Below are 11041 nucleotides of genomic sequence, written 5' to 3' on the forward strand. Positions count from 1 at the left end.
AGTGGTTCTACATCCTGTAGTCCATGCCACTCCATTTTTGAACTTATCTGAAACATACTTGATAAAGGTATTAGTCCAACAAGAGATATGTTCACATAAATTACCAAAATCACCCAGGGGAGCCCTTGTGCTTTCACATGGCAAATGCCACGGCCATGGAAAGCTAGACAATGTTCAGGGGCACCTCGTGCCTGCTCACCCGGTGCCACACATTTGAGTGCGGCATCGCCCCATCCCGGGAGAAGGCATAGCCCATCCTGTGCCACAAGAGTTGAGAAGCATCATCATCTTAAGACATTAAAACCAACTTGCATAGAAATAATATCATCAACTATGATCAGGTGACGAATTACCTCCAATTGCTGGTGATGGACCTGATGCCGCAGAGGAACATGGCACCGGCAATGACCCCAAGGCAAGCCACCGCTCCTACGCCGCTGCCATACCTCGGGTGGATGGTGGTGTAGAGAGCCTGGGCGATAGCGTTCCCGTCGGCGTCGTTGTCAGGGCTCAGTAGGTACGGTATGTTCTTCACCACCGACGTGAGGGCCACCAGGTAGATCCACCCGAAGATGGACGAGAGAGCCACCGGCTGATGATTCCGATTGGCCCGCTTCTATCTGCGCCCTTGGTTTCTTCGGTCTGCACATATGTACAAGTGCAAGCAAGGATATATACCATCGGGTCACCATATGTGTGTAGATAATTAAGTGATCATCAGAGTAGAAGGTCATCATCGTCTACCATGTGTGCAGATGCGTCATAATCGAGAACAGAGTACTGGCTCATCAACAGCCCCACGGCAAGAATATAAGCCTTGTTGTGGATCCCCATGCCGTTGTCCGTGTTGAAGCGTGTAAAGATGAACTCGACACTCGCCCTCTCCTTGGCAACTTCAGGAATAAGGATCACCAGCACCAAGATACCTTCAATTTTCTCAAGAGCTCAGTCAATTTCTTATAATTCCAGCTCCCAGGTTAAGAGACAACAAACAAAGTTGATGGAATCATTTTGTTTGTAGGATATCATGCCATGGCATTCCTTATTTTTTCAGATACCAAACCATGTCAAGGATCGATTCCCCGATATCAACAAAGTTATTTTCCCCTCCCTTTTTTTTCTAAATGTCCTCATGCTCTACCTTTTTCTTCTAAATTTTGTGATATTTTAGTTTTTTGCTGACTATGTCATGGCAGAAAAATGACCACGAGGGCAATACTACTTTGCCTTTTTTATGACTAAATTTACCCAATTTTCATAAGTTTGGTGCAAAATGTCATTCCAGTTCAGTGATCAAGTATTAAATCGACTAACAGTCCAAGTGTTGTGTAAAACATATGATTTGGGAACTGCTCGACACCCTAAACCGGGGTGTGGCTATGTCATTATATAGAGGTACCCAAGGGGTACAATACAATGTTACAATATATTACAGGCGCTACGTATATACAGTCTAACACCCTCCCTCAATCTTAACTATGACCTGAAGTACAAAGCAAGTTAAGATTGCGCTTACAGCCTACAAACTGTGGTTGTGGAAGAGGCTTCATGAAGATGTCAGCAAGTTCATCCTTTGACGAGATGAACTTGATACAAAGTAGCTTCTGTGCAACACGTTCCCGAACAAAGTGATAGTCCACCTCAATGTGTTTCGTCCGAGCATGAAACATCGGGTTAGAAGAGAGATATGTAGCACCGATGTTGTCACACCACAAAACCGGAGGATGAGCTTGAGGGACACGAAACTCTCTCAATAGAGACTGTACCCATATAATCTCAGCAATCGCATCAGCAACAGCTTTGTACTCAGCCTCAGTACTACTGCGAGACACTGTTGCTTGCTTACGAGCATTCCAGGCGATCAAGTTAGGACCAAGGAATACCGCATAACCCCCCGTGGATCGCCTGTCATCAGGACTACCAGCCCAATCTGAATCAGAAAAAGCTAAGAGCTCATACGAAGGTGCAGGCTGAAGAAGCAAACCATAGGAGGCAGTAAGACTGACATAGCGCAAAATACGCTTCACAGCTGACCAATGAGACGTCCTGGGTGCATGCAGAAATTGACACACACGATTGACTGCGTAGGAGATATCAGGCCTGGTAATAGTAAGGTATTGCAGACCACCAACAAGGTTGCGATACTTTGTAGCATCGTCAGATGAGAGAGAGTCACCATCAAGAGCAGACAACCGATCAGTGGCAGACATCGGAGTGATAGAATGTTTGCATTTGAGCATTCCAACACGGCGCAACAACTCCAAGGAGTAATTTTTCTGAGTGAGAGCCAACCCAACGGAGGACCATGAAACCTCAAGACCAAGGAAAAAGTGTAGAACACCTAAATCCTTGACAGCAAAATCATCACGGAGGGTATTCACAAGACGATCAGCAGCAGCACCAGAGGAACTGATGAGAATGATATCATCAACATAAACCAAGAGATACATCATAACCTCAGGGCGTTGTAGAAGAAACATCGATATATCAGCAGTGGAGGGAGTAAACCCAAGAGCCCAAAGAACAGATCCAAGGTGAGCATGCCACGCACGAGGAGCCTGTTTGAGTCCATACAACGCCTTAACCAGACGACAAAGATGATGAGGGTGAGCCGGATCAACAAAACCAGGCGGGTGACGCATATAAACCTCCTCCTCCAGAATTCCATGTAAGAAAGTGTTCTGCACATCAAGCTGACGAAGAGACCATGCGCGAGTAACTACAAGAGATAGTAGTAATCGAATGGTAGTAGGCTTGATGACTGGACTGAACGTGTCTTCATAGTCAAGACCATACCTCTGTTTGAAGCCCTGGGCAACTAGCCTTTCCTTGTAGCGTTCAATTGAGCCATCAGCATGTCTCTTGACTTTAAAGACCCATTTGGAATCAATGACGTTGATGCCAGATAATGGAGGAACAAGACGCCAAGTGTTATTCTTTTGAAGAGCCTAAAACTCTTGTTCCATTGCATCACGCCAGTGAGGAATACTCCGTGCAGACTGAAAGTGGTGAGGCTCTGCAGTGGGATCGGCAGCAGTGTGAGCCATGCATGCAGCAAGCCATGCAACCGTCATGTCCGTACGTTCCTTCGGACAAAAGACACCAGATTGGCTCCGTGTTCGAGGCCGAAGAGTGACAGCAGACTGTACTGGCAAAATCAGTGCAGCAGATGACGTTGACGAGGCCGGCACAGAACCAGGCGAGTTGAGCTCAAGGGGAACCGAGTCAGAGCTGCTCGGCGACTCGGGCGCCAGAACAGGACTGGACGGAGGAGGTGACTGCACCTCCGGGCCAGTGGAGGCAGCAGCCGGCCCAGGCGAGAGGCCTGTCAGTGCGGGCGAGGCCGGCACCGGGCTGGACGAGTCCAGCTGGGAGCCGCGCGAGCCAGGAGAGGCTGGCGTAGGCGAGGCTGGCGCTGACGAGGCCACCATCGGGCCGGGCGGGACCAGCGTGGAGCCGGGCGGGACAGACGCCCGCAGAGCAGCCTCCACAGGTGAAGCGGGGACGGGTTGGCGGGCACCACCCAACATGCATGGCACATGCACGTCCCGACCAGGAGACTCATCCGTTACCTGTTCATCAAGAAGCTCAAGCTGAGTGCCGTGTCCAATACCTGCAGCATGATTACGAAGCAACGCAGGGGCATATGCAACATCCACAAATTGATCAGGCGAAGGTATAGACATAGGTACCGGTGATGTAGAAGTGGTAGAGTTAGTCGGAAGTGCATGAAAAGGGAATACATTTTCATCAAACACAACATCACGAGAGATGTAGACGCAGTTGGTAGGAACATGTAAGCACTTGTACCCTTTGTGAAGAGAACTATACCCGAGAAAACGCACTTCTTAGACCGAAACTCTAGCTTACGCTTGTTATATGGACATAGATGAGGCCAACATGTGCACCCGGACAATTTGAAGAAGGTGTACACTACTCGAAACATGGAATTTGCCATCTGCCAGCTGATGGCAAAGAACGTCTTTGCCATCTGCTTATAAAAAACAGATGGCAAAGAACTGACAGACGGCAAAGAACATGATTGCCATCAGCCAATTCTTTGCCATCTGCTAGTGGATGGCAAATAATCTTTGCCATCTGTCAGCAGATGGCAAAGAGGTTGGCAAATTCTGTGGCCGTCAAAAGTGTAACAGTGTACTAGCCCCACCTCTTTGTCATCTGTCAGCAGACGGCAAAGATTCTTTGCCATCTGCTGGCAGATGGCAAAGAGATGGGGTTATTTTTTTCCAGGTAAAAAAAACTGTGGGGTTATCCCCTCCCTCTCTCCCCACCCATTCAGGTAAAAAAAACTTCGCATCTCATCCACACTGTCCCCGTCGATGGCGCTCTGGGCTCGCCCGCCGCCACCCTATCACTGGCCCCGTCGCTCCCCCGCCCTGTCGCCGGCCGCGTCACTCCCCCGCCCCGTCGCCGTCGCTCCCCCGCCCCGTCGCCGGCCCTCCCCCGCCACCCTGTCGCCGGCCCCGTCGCTCCCTGCTGCAGGCGCCGCCGCCGCCGCCATGTCCAAGTCGGGAGCCCTGGATCTCGCGTCGGGCCTTGGCGGGAAGATCGACAAGGAACAAGTCAAATCCGCGGTCGACGAGTACGTCTCTCTCTCTCCCTCCCTTGCCGTTGGCATGATCCATTCCTGCAAAACTTCTTTTTTTAAGATCGACAAGAAACTGTGGGGCGCTCGATGATGTTTTCTCTTTTTGAAATAAACAAGACACCTTTCATGCTCCCTGTGTTCTACAGACTTGGATACAGTGAGTCAGTCACCAGATCGGAGAGGGAATTTCGGTTGGGTTTCAATCAGGAGAAGGGGGGATTGGGGATACAGTTAGCACCTACTCCAGAATACCGGCTAGATCTTTTCCTAGTAGTACACCAGATCCAGGGAGTATTATTTGGGGCTTCACATCAGAAAAGCATGGTGTTCCTTCTGTGTATTTTGCCGCATAGAGAAGGTTGTGGAGGAAATGTACGTAGGTATGAAATCTATACAATTTGCATATGATTTCTTGATGTATATCTGGGACTTAAGGCATGATTTTGGCTGTTTCTTAGACATTGAGTTATAAATGAATTCCGGCATTGTTGTAGATTTTGTATCATATACCTACAGGTTGTGGTAGATAATACGTGATAAATGAAGGACTCATAGACTTCTCCGGTCAAAAGACAAACTGATGTTGTATTCCTTCACCCCATCCATTTTGAGGCCATGAAAATTTATCTTTTCAAGGCAGACTTGCTCAGTATAAGGAGGAACCTAAGCAGGGACGACACCTGGGTCGGATCCGATGGATTGGTGTCTGACTGCAGAATTGCTTATAGCTATTTATATATGGAGTTTGCAAGTTTGTTAGAATTGGTTTTCCTGTCATCCAACTCCTATAGAAAATACATACATATGCATTACATAGACGTGTGCTTCATGTTATGAAGATAAAGTAACACTTCAGGTTGAGAAATCTGTGTTTTTTTTTAATATCTATGCTAAGATTATAGGTGCCATGCTTTTGTACTTTTAGTGATGTTCTTATAGTATAATGTAAACTCTAGCCGAATTTATTAAGCTATTGCTGACAACATGTCCGGAGAAAAGACATGTATGAGTACGTAGCGGGACATGCAAAAGCTAGCAAATACTTGTGGTGTATATTGATTATATTTGCATGATTGTAGAGGTAGATATAGAATGCTCTAAGAAACAAAGGTACAAATGACACATGTATATTTAGATGACAAATTACTGCACATTTTTCTACTTGAAAGTGTTGCAGGCCAGTAGCCAAGCTGTCGTTTGCTTCCGGTTACAATTCTACAACATCGGGAGTAATTTATTCATAATGCCTACAGCACATTATCATTAATTGAACCAAAATGATGGTGTTCATATGGTACTGGCATTCATGTTTTCATGGAGTCTCCTTGAAGCTAGAGCTAATCAGTCGATACCCTTGGTTCCATCTAGGAATACTTTTACTCTTTTATTAACATTTTAGAATTTAAAATTTGAATGTGAAAAAGGTTATTTGAGTGTAAATTTTTATGCCTGTAGTTATTTCGTACAATAAAGTTTGTTATATTCCAAATGTATTATATTTTCATTATATTCCTACAGCATTATAGAGTTTCAGTACAAACTTAAAATTCTAATAGTGGTGTAGATACGGACGTGGAGTATGTGAGCGCGAGCACACAGGCGCCCGGAATCTACCCCGTCGAGGACAGCCTTGTGATTCGGATTATTAAAAGCAGCTGACGGGACCGTGGCCCACATGAAAAGATAAACATATTCATACGACTTGACCTGCGGGTCCAGATTTTCACGGTCGGCTCAACGTCGACAACGGAGAGGAGCAGATCCGTGGCTCGGGATGTTACTGCCGTCCTGATCCATGGATCAGGACGGATGCTTTCCGGCAAACGCCGGCAACGCGCACAGTAACTGTAGTGCGCGGGGCGGTTACGGGGCTATCTCCTACCTCCCGTTTGTGGATCCTCCATTGTACAAAGATCTGATTTTTTTCCTACTGGCTAATTGTGCAAGAAGTAGAACTCTGCTAGAGGACGTTCGCCGGGATGGAGCCTCTTCATTAACCGGCGACGACGCCGCCGGTGTGCGAGTTGCCGGCCAGGACAGCATCAAGTGCAGACGGGCAGGTCTGCACAAAGGGCGTTGGTCGAGAAGCAGGAAGTGCAGACAAGGGCCAAGCTTCAGAGCAGTCGATTGAGCAGGTGGATCCGAAAACACCTGGGTGGACGCAAAGGTATGCTCTTAGTCAGTGGCTCAGTACCTTGCCTATATGATTAAATCTAGAATATAGACATACATTCAGGAAAAAATAATACTAGAATCAGATTTGATTGTATGGTGATAGTTCACTGTATGTACATAGCCCCTGTCAGTAAATGATTTTTTCTACAAACTACTTAGAACCTGAATATGCTCTTCGTCAGTGCCTTGCAATTATGATTAAATCTAGATTATAGAGATACATTCAATGGAAAAAAAAGATTAGACTCAGATTTGACTGTATGGTCATAGTTGACTGCATGTACATATCCTTGTCGCGCTAGGCAGAGACCCATGGAAAAAAAGATGCATTCAGTTAATGATTTTGTCCATAAACTACTTAGAACCTGCCTACATATGCAATGAAAAATCCATAGTCTTGAACTCGTTGTGATCTGCTGCGACACATACACCCATTTTAATTGTCAAACTATAAAAAGGGGATTTGATTCTGTGGATATGTTTTCATGGCATTGCAGAGTGCGTGTTGGGGCTGCCGCACTAGGCAGAGCCCCAGGCCCTGATAGGATTTCACCACTGGAGAGAGCAATTCGGTGTTTTGCAGAGGAGCCTGGCGAGATTGTCATTGTACCGAAGATAGGCACGAGTTTTGACACTCTTGGTGAGGCATATGATTTCTACAATCTGTACTATTGGGAAAAAGGTTTTGGCATCAGATATGGAAAGAGCAGACTAAATGTGAACCGAACAAAATGCATGTGAGAGATCGTGTGCGGCTGCGCGGTACCGTTAATTTGAAGCTCTTCCTGTAGTTAGTTACTTACATGTCTGAAATTGGTGTTAGAAAAATCTGAATTTTATTGATTGAAATTTTTACAAGGAAAACCAATAGTTGAGAACACTCGATCGTGTCGCTGCCATGGTCACCAGCCTCTGCGTTCTGTCGCGCCTGCAACGTTGATGAAAGGTGAAGGAGATGGAAATTTCAGAGAGGAAAACGTAAAAAATATTTAGGCATGACTTTACCACTACAAAAATGTTCAGTCACTGCCCTCGTGCCAATTCTTGTGTGCTTTATCCATGAAACAGTCCATGCTTCCCCAAAATTCATGCATTTGAAGCTTCGAACTGAGGCTTAGTTCATTTAGGGAAATGAATTGTAGACATATTTTTAAATTTATGTTTAGTACTAGAATTCTGTTTTCAATTCAATTTCACATCATCATCTCACTAGAAATTTCAACATGCTACGCTTGCTCGTTTAGACTAGACAACCTTATGAAAGCGTAGAAGAGATCTTGAGCAGACTGAAACCTATGGACTAAAACTGGAGCAACAGTTCAATAGCGTTGGTGGTGTTGTTCTGGAATTCTTTATGTCATGAAATAGCTAGGAAAATTGCATTGGTGTACTGTGTATAGTATGGGGTCCTCAAACTGAGATTATATTGTAAGAAAATGCGCCTTAAGGTTTGCACCGTTGTATTAAGCCGTTCCTTATTTCTATTAGAGGTGTTTTTGCAGATGTGTTCCTGCTTCTATCTACTGATCAAATGACTTGCTATTTCATTGTTTTCTGGCAATATATTATTAAGTAGTAATGACTGATAAGAATAAGATAAGCCAGCTGTGAGTGTGAAGTGGCTGAACTGATGTTTCAAATTCATAATCTTCATTGCAAGTACATGAACTGATGTTTTTCCCGCATATTGCTCAATTTATACTATGTCTTTAATTTACTAGATGAACTGCACACCTCAATGCAACACTAATGCAAAGATTCTGCATCTTGGTCGGCTGCTCGCGGCGGGGCTTGTGTCTGGTGCTTGCGACAGTGGCAGAGCAGTCTCGCGAGCGTGGTGCAAGTAGTGGCCCCTGCTATGTGGGCTGATGCAAGCGCGGCGCAAGCACTTCAAGTCTGACAATGTCCACTCTACAAGGTACATAGGCACTCGTGCAAAGATCTAACATCTTCATCGACTAGTACTAAGGTATGTGTTTTCTTCTGCCCGTGTGATGTGGTGATTATTTGTTCTGCATATGTTTGTATATGTTAGTCAGTATTTGGGAGATATGAGATGGTTTGCCAGATAAGAAATAGAACAAGAACAAGCAGGAGCTTTAGTTGGGCCATGTCATTGTGAACTTGGAGCACAAAAATGTATAGAAAGTGGTCGTCGTAAAACTGGGTGCTTAAGATCTACTGAACTATAACATTTTTTTGAGTCTTAAGTAAAGCAATTACTTATGGGTCATATTTAATTTGTCTATGATAATAATTTCTTGCGTGAATAGATGGGCCAAGCCGAGCAGGCCATCAACAAACTACTCGTGCTTTGCTTTATTTTATTTTATTTTATTATTTGTGTTCTTAATCTTGGTTTTCACTGGTGTGTGCTCTGTCCTCTCAGGTTAGATTTGAATTTGTTGTCATAGAAAAAATATTTCTATCGCCTTTAATAATATAGGTAATCCAGTTATGTATGCAAGATCCTCAGTGAGGATTATTTTTTTCTGAATCACTTATCCCTGAGCAGCATCTGCATCCTTCTGCCTTAGCCTCATCAAATTTTCCCACTATACAATTTTGTTTTTTGTTTGCCAACATATTCGAACGAAGGTGTCTCCATGTCAAGCATGCATCCATTGAAATTTGGTGTTAATCATACTTAGCTCCAAAATAACCATACTTAGCTCCAAAATGACCTATTTTACAGATATAAGTTGCATCATAATAATCTTCACGTTTTAGTTGCATCATAATAATCTTCTTCTTCTAGTCTTCTTTTTCTAATTTTCTTCTTTCCCATTTTACAGATTTGCTTAAGATCACGTAAGCTTGGGTTGATGGAGTGCTTGTATTTAGTTTTTGTTTTGACCTTGTGGAACTTGCTACCTATGGATGAAATTGTGTAATATTGATGAAACTATGTATATGTACGGATGAAACTTGCTACTATTGGTAACATGTGTTGGATATATATGTGTTCATGACTATTGGTAATATGTGTTGAATATGTTATATTGGTCATTAAATATATTTGTGTTTGATTTTCTGTGAAAATGAATTGATATAAGAAAAAACAAAATTAAATGGGGTAATATAGTCACTTTGCCATCTGCTGGCAGATGGCAAAGAGCTTTGCCATCAGCTGGCAGATGGCAAAGAGGCCACGTGTCATCTACATGTAAAATTTGAGCTGGCCTATTTGGGTTCTTTGCCATCTGCTGGTAGACGACAAAGCATGCAGCCTTTGCCATCTGCTGGCATACGGCAAGGAGCCTGCAGCCTTTGCCATCTGCTGGCAGATGGCAAAGTATGCCGTTAGCCATCTAACGGGGCTAACCCCGTTAAGAGGCTTTGCCATCTGCCAGCTGATGGCAAAGGCACATGCTCTTTGCCATCAGCCAGCAGACGGCAAAGAAGCCTTTACCGGCAGGGTTTCAGACAAACTGTTTACCATGTGCTGGCAGATGACAAAGCCTTTGCCATTCGCTGACCATGCCTTTGCCATCTGCCATGGCAGATGGCAAAGTGCTAGATTCCAGTAGTGGTAGTCTGGAATTTCATTGAGCAAGAGTTCAAGCGGGGTTTGCATTTTCAGAAGTCTTGACACTACTAGGGAAAACGCTATACACAGAGGTATAGCAGTAGCGTTGGTCAAAACTCGGCGCTAGCGCTACTTACTAGTAGCGCTTGTTGCAAAACCACGCTACAATCATTATTTTAGCAGTAGCGCGTCTCCACAGAAAAGCGCTACTACTAAAATTCTCTCACTAGTGCCGGTAGGCTAGGAATAGTAGCAGCGCTTCTCGTAGAAGCACGCTACTGCTAAAAACATTGTAGCAACGCGTTTCTTCTTTACAGCGCTACTACTATGTAAAAGAAAATAAATAGAAAAATAAGTAGAAAAGTAAATGAAAATGAAAACAATAGAAAAAGGAGAAATGAAAAAAAGAAAATGTAAAGAAAACAAAAGAAAAAGAGAAAGAAAACAGAAAGGGTTAGCTGCAGCGCGTTTCTCTGGAACACGCTATAGCTATCTTAGCTATAGCGCGTTTCGTAAAAACGCGCTGCTACTAGTTTGACTCAAATCCCGGCGGCCCTGGCTCAAAATTTCGCTAAGTCCTTCCCCCCCCCTCTCTACTCCCCCCTGTCCCCCAATTGCTCCATCGCCGCCGTTGCCCTGCCGCGCGCCTTCGACCACACCGCCACCGCCGGAGGCCGCCTTCGACCACACCGCCGCCGCCCGCCGCCTTCGACCACACCGCCACCGCC

General features: G+C 44.9%; 1 long non-coding RNA gene and 1 pseudogene across 5 annotated transcripts; one reads left to right on the forward strand and one right to left on the reverse strand.

Moving 5' to 3' along the window:
* The window catches only part of LOC119280088, a 37456-nt pseudogene that overhangs the window by 15317 nt on the left and 11098 nt on the right, over positions 1-11041 (reverse strand).
* LOC119278587 lies at positions 4461-9627 on the forward strand. 5 transcript variants are annotated; one of them, XR_005137877.1, is made up of 5 exons: positions 4461-4603; positions 6166-6776; positions 7282-7424; positions 8506-8753; positions 9580-9627. It is a non-coding gene; the product is annotated as an uncharacterized LOC119278587 (long non-coding RNA). The 5 variants fall into 5 exon arrangements; XR_005137879.1 differs by having other exon boundaries at positions 6174-6776; XR_005137881.1 differs by having other exon boundaries at positions 6557-6776.

This window comes from Triticum dicoccoides, chromosome 3B, assembly GCF_002162155.2.
Source record: "Triticum dicoccoides isolate Atlit2015 ecotype Zavitan chromosome 3B, WEW_v2.0, whole genome shotgun sequence".
Classification (NCBI taxonomy): Eukaryota; Viridiplantae; Streptophyta; class Magnoliopsida; order Poales; family Poaceae; genus Triticum; species Triticum dicoccoides.